The sequence below is a fragment of the Pleurodeles waltl genome, unplaced genomic scaffold (assembly GCF_031143425.1).
Source record: "Pleurodeles waltl isolate 20211129_DDA unplaced genomic scaffold, aPleWal1.hap1.20221129 scaffold_72, whole genome shotgun sequence".
NCBI lineage: Eukaryota > Metazoa > Chordata > Amphibia > Caudata > Salamandridae > Pleurodeles > Pleurodeles waltl.
Genome location: NW_027150393.1, coordinates 2,527,347 through 2,544,798, shown reverse-complemented (window position 1 = coordinate 2,544,798; position 17,452 = coordinate 2,527,347). Strand labels below are relative to the sequence as shown.

General features: G+C 48.6%; 4 non-coding genes across 4 annotated transcripts; all 4 read left to right on the top strand.

Moving 5' to 3' along the window:
- Positions 1 to 1,740: 1,740 nt before the first annotated feature.
- Positions 1,741 to 1,812, top strand: TRNAP-AGG (transfer RNA proline (anticodon AGG)). Its single transcript has one exon. It is a non-coding gene; the product is annotated as a tRNA-Pro (tRNA).
- A 3,511-nt stretch (positions 1,813 to 5,323) lies between these two features.
- Positions 5,324 to 5,395, top strand: TRNAP-AGG (transfer RNA proline (anticodon AGG)). Its single transcript has one exon. It is a non-coding gene; the product is annotated as a tRNA-Pro (tRNA).
- A 3,511-nt stretch (positions 5,396 to 8,906) lies between these two features.
- Positions 8,907 to 8,978, top strand: TRNAP-AGG (transfer RNA proline (anticodon AGG)). The gene has a single exon. It is a non-coding gene; the product is annotated as a tRNA-Pro (tRNA).
- A 7,093-nt stretch (positions 8,979 to 16,071) lies between these two features.
- TRNAP-AGG (transfer RNA proline (anticodon AGG)) lies at positions 16,072 to 16,143 on the top strand. Its single transcript has one exon. It is a non-coding gene; the product is annotated as a tRNA-Pro (tRNA).
- Positions 16,144 to 17,452: the final 1,309 nt, after the last annotated feature.

Below are 17,452 nucleotides of genomic sequence, written 5' to 3'. Positions count from 1 at the left end.
AAAGACGCTTCAGAAGATGTTTTAAATGACTATGCAGCGGCAGTCTAGTTGGTATAGGGGTATGATTCTCGCTTCGGGTGTGAGAGGACCTCGGTTCAAATCCCAGACAAACCCCTACCTTTAGAGGTTCAGTCTGTGTTTTAAACAGGAGTATTTCTGCTTTTCACTCTTGTAAGATGTCATGTTGCAATGCAATACATGCTTTATACTGGCGTCGAGACGGTTCAGCATCATGAAGGTATGCGAGATTTCTTTGCAACTGCTTTTCTGTGCTGGAGCAGCAGTGCTCGTAGGAACATTAAATGCACAGTGCTTCTCCATGGTAATTTCGGGTCCAGTTCTGAAATCACCTCTTGGAATGAAAGTGATCCCAGTTCCTTTCTTCCAAGGGAAGAGATTGTGTTCCGGAAGGCTCAGCTTTGAGCGTCATGAACATTGGCCCTCATCCTTGCATCCCAGTCCAATGCATAGCCACATAAAGCAAGCAGGTGTGTCTGTTTCCATAGTGTGGTGGTTCCAGTACAATGCATAGCCACATGAAGCAAGCCGGCAAGTGTGTCTGCTTGTGTAGTGTAGTGGTTATCATGCGCACCTCACATGCGAAAGGTCCCTGGTTCGAGTCGCTGGGCTTTTTCACAGTATTTGCATTTCCTGCCTCACCTGACAGGCAAGCTGAGATAAAAGAGACTGTGTCTATCCCTCACCATCGTGAGGTACTACGCTCCTGGGGCATCTGTCACAGCTCACCAAGAGGAGTTGCGCCAGCTTACGGCAGTCAGTTGCTCACTGTTTGACCTTTGCAATGAAGCCTGAGCCTACAGCATTCAAGCCAGCCAAGGAAGGAAGGTACGAGAGCGAAAATAGCTTTCCTGCCCTCACCAAGAACACACACCTTGAGCAAATAAAGTGCCAGACTTACAAGGCCCTATCGCCACCGGAGCATCACTTTTAGTGACGCCCCGGTGGCACTATGCACTGCGCGGTATTTACAAGATGGCGTTCAGCCACTTTTTGTGGCTTAACACCACCTTGTAAATACGGCCCCTTAGCACGCAGCGCGTTCCCTGGAAGGGGCGTGCAATGGGTGTTGTTGGGAGTGTGCCACAGCAACACCATAGCATTTTGATGCTGCTCCAGATTTAGGAGTTGGCGTAAATCTGCGTCAGCGCCAAAATCCAACGCCATCCCAGGGGTGTCGTTAGAGTGGCGCACTGAGGAGAAATGTTTTCATTTCTCCTTGTTTTTGCTCTTGCTATGTGTGATGCATTCTGCAGCACACATAGAAGTAAGAGCAAATCACCATTGAAGATTTTTTTTTTGGGCAGGAAGGTGTCCCTTCCTGCACAAAAACAATTTCCCCCTCAACGCAGTCATCCTTGTACCATGGTGCAAGAACGGCTGCGTTGGCGCTCAGCAGCTAATTTAGAGCTGGCGCAGGGGGAAGCACAGGGGTGCGCTGTATTCTACTAAATACGGCGCTTTCCTGCATTTTGAAAATGACGGCACGTGGGGCTTGCAAATTTGGCACAGCGTCGCGCTTAGTCATTTTCTTGTAAATCTGGGCCAAAATGTCTAAAGGATAGAGGCTTTTTATGTCATGTTCGATGAAGACCATGCAAATGACTCTAGTCGTACTGCAAAAGAGAGCACCATGTGCAGTTTCTTGCTTTGGGATGTAGTCTCCCACTCTCTGTCACCAATCCTCCGAGCAGGTTCGGAGCCGTTAAATTTCTGTGCCCAGGCTCGTTGGTCTAGGGGTATGATTCTCGCTTAGGGTGCGAGAGGTCCCGGGTTCAAATCCCGGACAAGCCCATTTTAGCGGAAAACAATCAAATCCTGCTCAAAATACACAACCCCTCAACATTTCTCATTTTACTCGAAGCATTGTTGCGCAAAACATATTTTTTGCCTCAGGCGAAAAATGGATTACAATGCCTTGGCTTCCTTCCTGCTTGCTCTCAGTGCGCCCTGTGTGATGATTTCACAGGCTCTCCTTCCTGGCATTTAGGCATCAGATATTTGTCTGTCTCTGCCCGCAGCTATGGGATTTTTCAGGACGTCTGAGTGTATGCATGCTGGCCGACACCGCTGCAATTTTCACACTTACCCCTCGCATTCCGAGCAACTGCTGATAAAGTATAGAGGAAATCGTGCAAACATATGAGGGGAACTGTGCTCCTTCAGTCAAATCAGCAAGCTTGTTTCTGTAGTGTAGTGGTTATCACGTTCGCCTCACACGCGAAAAGTCCCCGGTTTGAGACCGGGCAGAAACACTTGGCAGCAGCAGCTTTTGTGTTTGCTCCCTAAAACCTCAGTCTCTCTCAATGCACACTTAGACAGAAATGACCTTTAAAAACTTGTGACCTGTGTAAAACGTGCTTTACTATTGCAGGACGCTAAAAAGTTATCTGCATCCCTCGGTGGTCGTGCATGTGCATTGTTTCTTGTTCTGTTTTTTTTTTTTTTTCTTGGCCATGTTATATTGTGGGGCCTTTAAAGCTGTGACTTTGATAGGAACATTGCAAGCGGCAAAATCAACAAGTGCAGACTGAAGAGTCCGACCTGCACACTGTTTTGGCTGTCAGGATGGCCGAGTGGTCTAAGGCGCCAGACTCAAGAGAGCTTGATCTTCAGTGAAGCTGAGCCTTCTGGTCTCTTCATGGAGGCGTGGGTTCAAATCCCACTTCTGACAGGTGTATTTTCTTCCCTTAAATCTTGCTCTGCTTGCAGAGCCAGCTCCTCACACCACTATCTTTGGAAGCTGCTGTGGCATGTGAGGAGAAATCCACCAACCCATCGGCTGGGCCCTCAATCAAAATTCTGTGTATTACTGGAAGGGGCGTCTCAGGCACACCTTCTGTTAGAGCTGCACTTTATGACAGTAACTACCATGCTGGTTTCTACTTAAGCAGTTGATTCTATCGTTTGAAGTGAGGCTCTCCTGCCACCTTTTGGGCAAAGAAGACTCTGCCCCTGCAACAACACAGGCAGACAAGCTCAAACTAGGTTTCTTGGTTAGGTGGGCGGAGCATATTGGCAATGGTGCCTCCTCGTGACTTGCAATTTACATGAAGAAGACAGAGAGGCAGCTGGGAGTAGGCAGTACCCATGAACCCCTGAACACTGTCTTGCGACTAGCACACAATTCTGAAATGAGGCGGGGGAAAGGAGGTGATTTCCCCATCAAGGGCCATTCCGGGAAATCAGCCACCCTGCGTCTCCCAGGTGAGTGTTTCAGGCCTATGAGCCACTAATATAAATCTCGCCTGATCGAGCCTAATCGAGCGCTGACCGAGCAAGTGTGCTTGAATCCAAGAGGCATGCTCCTCTGGCTCAAGAGCTAGCAGGCCCTTCAGTGCTTCTGGTTGGGAAATCTAAGGTGCAAGGGTCCATGACTAGCAGCGGGTTACAACTACCAGAAAGGGTCTGCTTTTCACATCAGTCCCCTAGTTCAGCTCACTGGCACAGGGCATTTTGACTACCTCTTGCCTTGCTAGAGACAAACAAAAAATCCTTGACAGAAAACATCAATTGCTATGGCACGCTTAGAGAGAGAGAGCCTCCAAATGGCCCTGCTTTTCTGAAAGACGCTTCAGAAGATGTTTCAAATGACTATGCAGCGGCAGTCTAGTTGGTATAGGGGTATGATTCTCGCTTCGGGTGTGAGAGGACCTCGGTTCAAATCCCAGACAAACCCCTACCTTTAGAGGTTCAGTCTGTGTTTTAAACAGGAGTATTTCTGCTTTTCACTCTTGTAAGATGTCATGTTGCAATGCAATACATGCTTTATACTGGCGTCGAGACGGTTCAGCATCATGAAGGTATGCGAGATTTCTTTGCAACTGCTTTTCTGTGCTGGAGCAGCAGTGCTCGTAGGAACATTAAATGCACAGTGCTTCTCCATGGTAATTTCGGGTCCAGTTCTGAAATCACCTCTTGGAATTAAAGTGATCCCAGTTCCTTTCTTCCAAGGGAAGAGATTGTGTTCCGGAAGGCTCAGCTTTGAGCGTCATGAACATTGGCCCTCATCCTTGCATCCCAGTCCAATGCATAGCCACATAAAGCAAGCAGGTGTGTCTGTTTCCATAGTGTGGTGGTTCCAGTACAATGCATAGCCACATGAAGCAAGCCGGCAAGTGTGTCTGCTTGTGTAGTGTAGTGGTTATCATGCGCACCTCACATGCGAAAGGTCCCTGGTTCGAGTCGCTGGGCTTTTTCACAGTATTTGCATTTCCTGCCTCACCTGACAGGCAAGCTGAGATAAAAGAGACTGTGTCTATCCCTCACCATCGTGAGGTACTACGCTCCTGGGGCATCTGTCACAGCTCACCAAGAGGAGTTGCGCCAGCTTACGGCAGTCAGTTGCTCACTGTTTGACCTTTGCAATGAAGCCTGAGCCTACAGCATTCAAGCCAGCCAAGGAAGGAAGGTACGAGAGCGAAAATAGCTTTCCTGCCCTCACCAAGAACACACACCTTGAGCAAATAAAGTGCCAGACTTACAAGGCCCTATCGCCACCGGAGCATCACTTTTAGTGACGCCCCGGTGGCACTATGCACTGCGCGGTATTTACAAGATGGCGTTCAGCCACTTTTTGTGGCTTAACACCACCTTGTAAATACGGCCCCTTAGCACGCAGCGCGTTCCCTGGAAGGGGCGTGCAATGGGTGTTGTTGGGAGTGTGCCACAGCAACACCATAGCATTTTGATGCTGCTCCAGATTTAGGAGTTGGCGTAAATCTGCGTCAGCGCCAAAATCCAACGCCATCCCAGGGGTGTCGTTAGAGTGGCGCACTGAGGAGAAATGTTTTCATTTCTCCTTGTTTTTGCTCTTGCTATGTGTGATGCATTCTGCAGCACACATAGGAGTAAGAGCAAATCACCATTGAAGATTTTTTTTTTGGGCAGGAAGGTGTCCCTTCCTGCACAAAAACAATTTCCCCCTCAACGCAGTCATCCTTGTACCATGGTGCAAGAACGGCTGCGTTGGCGCTCAGCAGCTAATTTAGAGCTGGCGCAGGGGGAAGCACAGGGGTGCGCTGTATTCTACTAAATACGGCGCTTTCCTGCATTTTGAAAATGACGGCACGTGGGGCTTGCAAATTTGGCACAGCGTCGCGCTTAGTCATTTTCTTGTAAATCTGGGCCAAAATGTCTAAAGGATAGAGGCTTGTTATGTCATGTTCGATGAAGACCATGCAAATGACTCTAGTCGTACTGCAAAAGAGAGCACCATGTGCAGTTTCTTGCTTTGGGATGTAGTCTCCCACTCTCTGTCACCAATCCTCCGAGCAGGGTCGGAGCCGTTGCATTTCTGTGCCCAGGCTCGTTGGTCTAGGGGTATGATTCTCGCTTAGGGTGCGAGAGGTCCCGGGTTCAAATCCCGGACGAGCCCATTTTAGCGGAAAACAATCAAATCCTGCTCAAAATACACAACCCCTCAACATTTCTCATTTTACTCGAAGCATTGTTGCGCAAAACATATTTTTTGCCTCAGGCGAAAAATGGATTACAATGCCTTGGCTTCCTTCCTGCTTGCTCTCAGTGCGCCCTGTGTGATGATTTCACAGGCTCTCCTTCCTGGCATTTAGGCATCAGATATTTGTCTGTCTCTGCCCGCAGCTATGGGATTTTTCAGGACGTCTGAGTGTATGCATGCTGGCCGACACCGCTGCAATTTTCACACTTACCCCTCGCATTCCGAGCAACTGCTGATAAAGTATAGAGGAAATCGTGCAAACATATGAGGGGAACTGTGCTCCTTCAGTCAAATCAGCAAGCTTGTTTCTGTAGTGTAGTGGTTATCACGTTCGCCTCACACGCGAAAAGTCCCCGGTTTGAGACCGGGCAGAAACACTTGGCAGCAGCAGCTTTTGTGTTTGCTCCCTAAAACCTCAGTCTCTCTCAATGCACACTTAGACAGAAATGACCTTTAAAAACTTGTGACCTGTGTAAAACGTGCTTTACTATTGCAGGACGCTAAAAAGTTATCTGCATCCCTCAGTGGTCGTGCATGTGCATTGTTTCTTGTTCTGTTTTTTTTTTTTTTTCTTGGCCATGTTATATTGTGGGGCCTTTAAAGCTGTGACTTTGATAGGAACATTGCAAGCGGCAAAATCAACAAGTGCAGACTGAAGAGTCCGACCTGCACACTGTTTTGGCTGTCAGGATGGCCGAGTGGTCTAAGGCGCCAGACTCAAGAGAGCTTGATCTTCAGTGAAGCTGAGCCTTCTGGTCTCTTCATGGAGGCGTGGGTTCAAATCCCACTTCTGACAGGTGTATTTTCTTCCCTTAAATCTTGCTCTGCTTGCAGAGCCAGCTCCTCACACCACTATCTTTGGAAGCTGCTGTGGCATGTGAGGAGAAATCCACCAACCCATCGGCTGGGCCCTCAATCAAAATTCTGTGTATTACTGGAAGGGGCGTCTCAGGCACACCTTCTGTTAGAGCTGCACTTTATGACAGTAACTACCATGCTGGTTTCTACTTAAGCAGTTGATTCTATCGTTTGAAGTGAGGCTCTCCTGCCACCTTTTGGGCAAAGAAGACTCTGCCCCTGCAACAACACAGGCAGACAAGCTCAAACTAGGTTTCTTGGTTAGGTGGGCGGAGCATATTGGCAATGGTGCCTCCTCGTGACTTGCAATTTACATGAAGAAGACAGAGAGGCAGCTGGGAGTAGGCAGTACCCATGAACCCCTGAACACTGTCTTGCGACTAGCACACAATTCTGAAATGAGGTGGGGGAAAGGAGGTGATTTCCCCATCAAGGGCCATTCCGGGAAATCAGCCACCCTGCGTCTCCCAGGTGAGTGTTTCAGGCCTATGAGCCACTAATATAAATCTCGCCTGATCGAGCCTGATCGAGCGCTGACCGAGCAAGTGTGCTTGAATCCAAGAGGCATGCTCCTCTGGCTCAAGAGCTAGCAGGCCCTTCAGTGCTTCTGGTTGGGAAATCTAAGGTGCAAGGGTCCATGACTAGCAGCGGGTTACAACTACCAGAAAGGGTCTGCTTTTCACATCAGTCCCCTAGTTCAGCTCACTGGCACAGGGCATTTTGACTACCTCTTGCCTTGCTAGAGACAAACAAAAAATCCTTGACAGAAAACATCAATTGCTATGGCACGCTTAGAGAGAGAGAGCCTCCAAATGGCCCTGCTTTTCTGAAAGACGCTTCAGAAGATGTTTCAAATGACTATGCAGCGGCAGTCTAGTTGGTATAGGGGTATGATTCTCGCTTCGGGTGTGAGAGGACCTCGGTTCAAATCCCAGACAAACCCCTACCTTTAGAGGTTCAGTCTGTGTTTTAAACAGGAGTATTTCTGCTTTTCACTCTTGTAAGATGTCATGTTGCAATGCAATACATGCTTTATACTGGCGTCGAGACGGTTCAGCATCATGAAGGTATGCGAGATTTCTTTGCAACTGCTTTTCTGTGCTGGAGCAGCAGTGCTCGTAGGAACATTAAATGCACAGTGCTTCTCCATGGTAATTTCGGGTCCAGTTCTGAAATCACCTCTTGGAATGAAAGTGATCCCAGTTCCTTTCTTCCAAGGGAAGAGATTGTGTTCCGGAAGGCTCAGCTTTGAGCGTCATGAACATTGGCCCTCATCCTTGCATCCCAGTCCAATGCATAGCCACATAAAGCAAGCAGGTGTGTCTGTTTCCATAGTGTGGTGGTTCCAGTACAATGCATAGCCACATGAAGCAAGCCGGCAAGTGTGTCTGCTTGTGTAGTGTAGTGGTTATCATGCGCACCTCACATGCGAAAGGTCCCTGGTTCGAGTCGCTGGGCTTTTTCACAGTATTTGCATTTCCTGCCTCACCTGACAGGCAAGCTGAGATAAAAGAGACTGTGTCTATCCCTCACCATCGTGAGGTACTACGCTCCTGGGGCATCTGTCACAGCTCACCAAGAGGAGTTGCGCCAGCTTACGGCAGTCAGTTGCTCACTGTTTGACCTTTGCAATGAAGCCTGAGCCTACAGCATTCAAGCCAGCCAAGGAAGGAAGGTACGAGAGCGAAAATAGCTTTCCTGCCCTCACCAAGAACACACACCTTGAGCAAATAAAGTGCCAGACTTACAAGGCCCTATCGCCACCGGAGCATCACTTTTAGTGACGCCCCGGTGGCACTATGCACTGCGCGGTATTTACAAGATGGCGTTCAGCCACTTTTTGTGGCTTAACACCACCTTGTAAATACGGCCCCTTAGCACGCAGCGCGTTCCCTGGAAGGGGCGTGCAATGGGTGTTGTTGGGAGTGTGCCACAGCAACACCATAGCATTTTGATGCTGCTCCAGATTTAGGAGTTGGCGTAAATCTGCGTCAGCGCCAAAATCCAACGCCATCCCAGGGGTGTCGTTAGAGTGGCGCACTGAGGAGAAATGTTTTCATTTCTCCTTGTTTTTGCTCTTGCTATGTGTGATGCATTCTGCAGCACACATAGAAGTAAGAGCAAATCACCATTGAAGATTTTTTTTTGGGGCAGGAAGGTGTCCCTTCCTGCACAAAAACAATTTCCCCCTCAACGCAGTCATCCTTGTACCATGGTGCAAGAACGGCTGCGTTGGCGCTCAGCAGCTAATTTAGAGCTGGCGCAGGGGGAAGCACAGGGGTGCGCTGTATTCTACTAAATACGGCGCTTTCCTGCATTTTGAAAATGACGGCACGTGGGGCTTGCAAATTTGGCACAGCGTCGCGCTTAGTCATTTTCTTGTAAATCTGGGCCAAAATGTCTAAAGGATAGAGGTTTTTTATGTCATGTTCGATGAAGACCATGCAAATGACTCTAGTCGTACTGCAAAAGAGAGCACCATGTGCAGTTTCTTGCTTTGGGATGTAGTCTCCCACTCTCTGTCACCAATCCTCCGAGCAGGGTCGGAGCCGTTGCATTTCTGTGCCCAGGCTCGTTGGTCTAGGGGTATGATTCTCGCTTAGGGTGCGAGAGGTCCCGGGTTCAAATCCCGGACGAGCCCATTTTAGCGGAAAACAATCAAATCCTGCTCAAAATACACAACCCCTCAACATTTCTCATTTTACTCGAAGCATTGTTGCGCAAAACATATTTTTTGCCTCAGGCGAAAAATGGATTACAATGCCTTGGCTTCCTTCCTGCTTGCTCTCAGTGCGCCCTGTGTGATGATTTCACAGGCTCTCCTTCCTGGCATTTAGGCATCAGATATTTGTCTGTCTCTGCCCGCAGCTATGGGATTTTTCAGGACGTCTGAGTGTATGCATGCTGGCCGACACCGCTGCAATTTTCACACTTACCCCTCGCATTCCGAGCAACTGCTGATAAAGTATAGAGGAAATCGTGCAAACATATGAGGGGAACTGTGCTCCTTCAGTCAAATCAGCAAGCTTGTTTCTGTAGTGTAGTGGTTATCACGTTTGCCTCACACGCGAAAAGTCCCCGGTTTGAGACCGGGCAGAAACACTTGGCAGCAGCAGCTTTTGTGTTTGCTCCCTAAAACCTCAGTCTCTCTCAATGCACACTTAGACAGAAATGACCTTTAAAAACTTGTGACCTGTGTAAAACGTGCTTTACTATTGCAGGACGCTAAAAAGTTATCTGCATCCCTCGGTGGTCGTGCATGTGCATTGTTTCTTGTTCTGTTTTTTTTTTTTTTTCTTGGCCATGTTATATTGTGGGGCCTTTAAAGCTGTGACTTTGATAGGAACATTGCAAGCGGCAAAATCAACAAGTGCAGACTGAAGAGTCCGACCTGCACACTGTTTTGGCTGTCAGGATGGCCGAGTGGTCTAAGGCGCCAGACTCAAGAGAGCTTGATCTTCAGTGAAGCTGAGCCTTCTGGTCTCTTCATGGAGGCGTGGGTTCAAATCCCACTTCTGACAGGTGTATTTTCTTCCCTTAAATCTTGCTCTGCTTGCAGAGCCAGCTCCTCACACCACTATCTTTGGAAGCTGCTGTGGCATGTGAGGAGAAATCCACCAACCCATCGGCTGGGCCCTCAATCAAAATTCTGTGTATTACTGGAAGGGGCGTCTCAGGCACACCTTCTGTTAGAGCTGCACTTTATGACAGTAACTACCATGCTGGTTTCTACTTAAGCAGTTGATTCTATCGTTTGAAGTGAGGCTCTCCTGCCACCTTTTGGGCAAAGAAGACTCTGCCCCTGCAACAACACAGGCAGACAAGCTCAAACTAGGTTTCTTGGTTAGGTGGCGGAGCATATTGGCAATGGTGCCTCCTCGTGACTTGCAATTTACATGAAGAAGACAGAGAGGCAGCTGGGAGTAGGCAGTACCCATGAACCCCTGAACACTGTCTTGCGACTAGCACACAATTCTGAAATGAGGCGGGGGAAAGGAGGTGATTTCCCCATCAAGGGCCATTCCGGGAAATCAGCCACCCTGCGTCTCCCAGGTGAGTGTTTCAGGCCTATGAGCCACTAATATAAATCTCGCCTGATCGAGCCTGATCGAGCGCTGACCGAGCAAGTGTGCTTGAATCCAAGAGGCATGCTCCTCTGGCTCAAGAGCTAGCAGGCCCTTCAGTGCTTCTGGTTGGGAAATCTAAGGTGCAAGGGTCCATGACTAGCAGCGGGTTACAACTACCAGAAAGGGTCTGCTTTTCACATCAGTCCCCTAGTTCAGCTCACTGGCACAGGGCATTTTGACTACCTCTTGCCTTGCTAGAGACAAACAAAAAATCCTTGACAGAAAACATCAATTGCTATGGCACGCTTAGAGAGAGAGAGCCTCCAAATGGCCCTGCTTTTCTGAAAGACGCTTCAGAAGATGTTTCAAATGACTATGCAGCGGCAGTCTAGTTGGTATAGGGGTATGATTCTCGCTTCGGGTGTGAGAGGACCTCGGTTCAAATCCCAGACAAACCCCTACCTTTAGAGGTTCAGTCTGTGTTTTAAACAGGAGTATTTCTGCTTTTCACTCTTGTAAGATGTCATGTTGCAATGCAATACATGCTTTATACTGGCGTCGAGACGGTTCAGCATCATGAAGGTATGCGAGATTTCTTTGCAACTGCTTTTCTGTGCTGGAGCAGCAGTGCTCGTAGGAACATTAAATGCACAGTGCTTCTCCATGGTAATTTCGGGTCCAGTTCTGAAATCACCTCTTGGAATTAAAGTGATCCCAGTTCCTTTCTTCCAAGGGAAGAGATTGTGTTCCGGAAAGCTCAGCTTTGAGCGTCATGAACATTGGCCCTCATCCTTGCATCCCAGTCCAATGCATAGCCACATAAAGCAAGCAGGTGTGTCTGTTTCCATAGTGTGGTGGTTCCAGTACAATGCATAGCCACATGAAGCAAGCCGGCAAGTGTGTCTGCTTGTGTAGTGTAGTGGTTATCATGCGCACCTCACATGCGAAAGGTCCCTGGTTCGAGTCGCTGGGCTTTTTCACAGTATTTGCATTTCCTGCCTCACCTGACAGGCAAGCTGAGATAAAAGAGACTGTGTCTATCCCTCACCATCGTGAGGTACTACGCTCCTGGGGCATCTGTCACAGCTCACCAAGAGGAGTTGCGCCAGCTTACGGCAGTCAGTTGCTCACTGTTTGACCTTTGCAATGAAGCCTGAGCCTACAGCATTCAAGCCAGCCAAGGAAGGAAGGTACGAGAGCGAAAATAGCTTTCCTGCCCTCACCAAGAACACACACCTTGAGCAAATAAAGTGCCAGACTTACAAGGCCCTATCGCCACCGGAGCATCACTTTTAGTGACGCCCCGGTGGCACTATGCACTGCGCGGTATTTACAAGATGGCGTTCAGCCACTTTTTGTGGCTTAACACCACCTTGTAAATACGGCCCCTTAGCACGCAGCGCGTTCCCTGGAAGGGGCGTGCAATGGGTGTTGTTGGGAGTGTGCCACAGCAACACCATAGCATTTTGATGCTGCTCCAGATTTAGGAGTTGGCGTAAATCTGCGTCAGCGCCAAAATCCAACGCCATCCCAGGGGTGTCGTTAGAGTGGCGCACTGAGGAGAAATGTTTTCATTTCTCCTTGTTTTTGCTCTTGCTATGTGTGATGCATTCTGCAGCACACATAGAAGTAAGAGCAAATCACCATTGAAGATTTTTTTTTTGGGCAGGAAGGTGTCCCTTCCTGCACAAAAACAATTTCCCCCTCAACGCAGTCATCCTTGTACCATGGTGCAAGAACGGCTGCGTTGGCGCTCAGCAGCTAATTTAGAGCTGGCGCAGGGGGAAGCACAGGGGTGCGCTGTATTCTACTAAATACGGCGCTTTCCTGCATTTTGAAAATGACGGCACGTGGGGCTTGCAAATTTGGCACAGCGTCGCGCTTAGTCATTTTCTTGTAAATCTGGGCCAAAATGTCTAAAGGATAGAGGCTTTTTATGTCATGTTCGATGAAGACCATGCAAATGACTCTAGTCGTACTGCAAAAGAGAGCACCATGTGCAGTTTCTTGCTTTGGGATGTAGTCTCCCACTCTCTGTCACCAATCCTCCGAGCAGGGTCGGAGCCGTTGCATTTCTGTGCCCAGGCTCGTTGGTCTAGGGGTATGATTCTCGCTTAGGGTGCGAGAGGTCCCGGATTCAAATCCCGGACGAGCCCATTTTAGCGGAAAACAATCAAATCCTGCTCAAAATACACAACCCCTCAACATTTCTCATTTTACTCGAAGCATTGTTGCGCAAAACATATTTTTTGCCTCAGGCGAAAAATGGATTACAATGCCTTGGCTTCCTTCCTGCTTGCTCTCAGTGCGCCCTGTGTGATGATTTCACAGGCTCTCCTTCCTGGCATTTAGGCATCAGATATTTGTCTGTCTCTGCCCGCAGCTATGGGATTTTTCAGGACGTCTGAGTGTATGCATGCTGGCCGACACCGCTGCAATTTTCACACTTACCCCTCGCATTCCGAGCAACTGCTGATAAAGTATAGAGGAAATCGTGCAAACATATGAGGGGAACTGTGCTCCTTCAGTCAAATCAGCAAGCTTGTTTCTGTAGTGTAGTGGTTATCACGTTCGCCTCACACGCGAAAAGTCCCCGGTTTGAGACCGGGCAGAAACACTTGGCAGCAGCAGCTTTTGTGTTTGCTCCCTAAAACCTCAGTCTCTCTCAATGCACACTTAGACAGAAATGACCTTTAAAAACTTGTGACCTGTGTAAAACGTGCTTTACTATTGCAGGACGCTAAAAAGTTATCTGCATCCCTCGGTGGTCGTGCATGTGCATTGTTTCTTGTTCTGTTTTTTTTTTTTTTTCTTGGCCATGTTATATTGTGGGGCCTTTAAAGCTGTGACTTTGATAGGAACATTGCAAGCGGCAAAATCAACAAGTGCAGACTGAAGAGTCCGACCTGCACACTGTTTTGGCTGTCAGGATGGCCGAGTGGTCTAAGGCGCCAGACTCAAGAGAGCTTGATCTTCAGTGAAGCTGAGCCTTCTGGTCTCTTCATGGAGGCGTGGGTTCAAATCCCACTTCTGACAGGTGTATTTTCTTCCCTTAAATCTTGCTCTGCTTGCAGAGCCAGCTCCTCACACCACTATCTTTGGAAGCTGCTGTGGCATGTGAGGAGAAATCCACCAACCCATCGGCTGGGCCCTCAATCAAAATTCTGTGTATTACTGGAAGGGGCGTCTCAGGCACACCTTCTGTTAGAGCTGCACTTTATGACAGTAACTACCATGCTGGTTTCTACTTAAGCAGTTGATTCTATCGTTTGAAGTGAGGCTCTCCTGCCACCTTTTGGGCAAAGAAGACTCTGCCCCTGCAACAACACAGGCAGACAAGCTCAAACTAGGTTTCTTGGTTAGGTGGGCGGAGCATATTGGCAATGGTGCCTCCTCGTGACTTGCAATTTACATGAAGAAGACAGAGAGGCAGCTGGGAGTAGGCAGTACCCATGAACCCCTGAACACTGTCTTGCGACTAGCACACAATTCTGAAATGAGGCGGGGGAAAGGAGGTGATTTCCCCATCAAGGGCCATTCCGGGAAATCAGCCACCCTGCGTCTCCCAGGTGAGTGTTTCAGGCCTATGAGCCACTAATATAAATCTCGCCTGATCGAGCCTGATCGAGCGCTGACCGAGCAAGTGTGCTTGAATCCAAGAGGCATGCTCCTCTGGCTCAAGAGCTAGCAGGCCCTTCAGTGCTTCTGCTTGGGAAATCTAAGGTGCAAGGGTCCATGACTAGCAGCGGGTTACAACTACCAGAAAGGGTCTGCTTTTCACATCAGTCCCCTAGTTCAGCTCACTGGCACAGGGCATTTTGACTACCTCTTGCCTTGCTAGAGACAAACAAAAAATCCTTGACAGAAAACATCAATTGCTATGGCACGCTTAGAGAGAGAGAGCCTCCAAATGGCCCTGCTTTTCTGAAAGACGCTTCAGAAGATGTTTTAAATGACTATGCAGCGGCAGTCTAGTTGGTATAGGGGTATGATTCTCGCTTCGGGTGTGAGAGGACCTCGGTTCAAATCCCAGACAAACCCCTACCTTTAGAGGTTCAGTCTGTGTTTTAAACAGGAGTATTTCTGCTTTTCACTCTTGTAAGATGTCATGTTGCAATGCAATACATGCTTTATACTGGCGTCGAGACGGTTCAGCATCATGAAGGTATGCGAGATTTCTTTGCAACTGCTTTTCTGTGCTGGAGCAGCAGTGCTCGTAGGAACATTAAATGCACAGTGCTTCTCCATGGTAATTTCGGGTCCAGTTCTGAAATCACCTCTTGGAATGAAAGTGATCCCAGTTCCTTTCTTCCAAGGGAAGAGATTGTGTTCCGGAAGGCTCAGCTTTGAGCGTCATGAACATTGGCCCTCATCCTTGCATCCCAGTCCAATGCATAGCCACATAAAGCAAGCAGGTGTGTCTGTTTCCATAGTGTGGTGGTTCCAGTACAATGCATAGCCACATGAAGCAAGCCGGCAAGTGTGTCTGCTTGTGTAGTGTAGTGGTTATCATGCGCACCTCACATGCGAAAGGTCCCTGGTTCGAGTCGCTGGGCTTTTTCACAGTATTTGCATTTCCTGCCTCACCTGACAGGCAAGCTGAGATAAAAGAGACTGTGTCTATCCCTCACCATCGTGAGGTACTACGCTCCTGGGGCATCTGTCACAGCTCACCAAGAGGAGTTGCGCCAGCTTACGGCAGTCAGTTGCTCACTGTTTGACCTTTGCAATGAAGCCTGAGCCTACAGCATTCAAGCCAGCCAAGGAAGGAAGGTACGAGAGCGAAAATAGCTTTCCTGCCCTCACCAAGAACACACACCTTGAGCAAATAAAGTGCCAGACTTACAAGGCCCTATCGCCACCGGAGCATCACTTTTAGTGACGCCCCGGTGGCACTATGCACTGCGCGGTATTTACAAGATGGCGTTCAGCCACTTTTTGTGGCTTAACACCACCTTGTAAATACGGCCCCTTAGCACGCAGCGCGTTCCCTGGAAGGGGCGTGCAATGGGTGTTGTTGGGAGTGTGCCACAGCAACACCATAGCATTTTGATGCTGCTCCAGATTTAGGAGTTGGCGTAAATCTGCGTCAGCGCCAAAATCCAACGCCATCCCAGGGGTGTCGTTAGAGTGGCGCACTGAGGAGAAATGTTTTCATTTCTCCTTGTTTTTGCTCTTGCTATGTGTGATGCATTCTGCAGCACACATAGAAGTAAGAGCAAATCACCATTGAAGATTTTTTTTTTGGGCAGGAAGGTGTCCCTTCCTGCACAAAAACAATTTCCCCCTCAACGCAGTCATCCTTGTACCATGGTGCAAGAACGGCTGCGTTGGCGCTCAGCAGCTAATTTAGAGCTGGCGCAGGGGGAAGCACAGGGGTGCGCTGTATTCTACTAAATACGGCGCTTTCCTGCATTTTGAAAATGACGGCACGTGGGGCTTGCAAATTTGGCACAGCGTCGCGCTTAGTCATTTTCTTGTAAATCTGGGCCAAAATGTCTAAAGGATAGAGGCTTTTTATGTCATGTTCGATGAAGACCATGCAAATGACTCTAGTCGTACTGCAAAAGAGAGCACCATGTGCAGTTTCTTGCTTTGGGATGTAGTCTCCCACTCTCTGTCACCAATCCTCCGAGCAGGTTCGGAGCCGTTAAATTTCTGTGCCCAGGCTCGTTGGTCTAGGGGTATGATTCTCGCTTAGGGTGCGAGAGGTCCCGGGTTCAAATCCCGGACAAGCCCATTTTAGCGGAAAACAATCAAATCCTGCTCAAAATACACAACCCCTCAACATTTCTCATTTTACTCGAAGCATTGTTGCGCAAAACATATTTTTTGCCTCAGGCGAAAAATGGATTACAATGCCTTGGCTTCCTTCCTGCTTGCTCTCAGTGCGCCCTGTGTGATGATTTCACAGGCTCTCCTTCCTGGCATTTAGGCATCAGATATTTGTCTGTCTCTGCCCGCAGCTATGGGATTTTTCAGGACGTCTGAGTGTATGCATGCTGGCCGACACCGCTGCAATTTTCACACTTACCCCTCGCATTCCGAGCAACTGCTGATAAAGTATAGAGGAAATCGTGCAAACATATGAGGGGAACTGTGCTCCTTCAGTCAAATCAGCAAGCTTGTTTCTGTAGTGTAGTGGTTATCACGTTCGCCTCACACGCGAAAAGTCCCCGGTTTGAGACCGGGCAGAAACACTTGGCAGCAGCAGCTTTTGTGTTTGCTCCCTAAAACCTCAGTCTCTCTCAATGCACACTTAGACAGAAATGACCTTTAAAAACTTGTGACCTGTGTAAAACGTGCTTTACTATTGCAGGACGCTAAAAAGTTATCTGCATCCCTCGGTGGTCGTGCATGTGCATTGTTTCTTGTTCTGTTTTTTTTTTTTTTTCTTGGCCATGTTATATTGTGGGGCCTTTAAAGCTGTGACTTTGATAGGAACATTGCAAGCGGCAAAATCAACAAGTGCAGACTGAAGAGTCCGACCTGCACACTGTTTTGGCTGTCAGGATGGCCGAGTGGTCTAAGGCGCCAGACTCAAGAGAGCTTGATCTTCAGTGAAGCTGAGCCTTCTGGTCTCTTCATGGAGGCGTGGGTTCAAATCCCACTTCTGACAGGTGTATTTTCTTCCCTTAAATCTTGCTCTGCTTGCAGAGCCAGCTCCTCACACCACTATCTTTGGAAGCTGCTGTGGCATGTGAGGAGAAATCCACCAACCCATCGGCTGGGCCCTCAATCAAAATTCTGTGTATTACTGGAAGGGGCGTCTCAGGCACACCTTCTGTTAGAGCTGCACTTTATGACAGTAACTACCATGCTGGTTTCTACTTAAGCAGTTGATTCTATCGTTTGAAGTGAGGCTCTCCTGCCACCTTTTGGGCAAAGAAGACTCTGCCCCTGCAACAACACAGGCAGACAAGCTCAAACTAGGTTTCTTGGTTAGGTGGGCGGAGCATATTGGCAATGGTGCCTCCTCGTGACTTGCAATTTACATGAAGAAGACAGAGAGGCAGCTGGGAGTAGGCAGTACCCATGAACCCCTGAA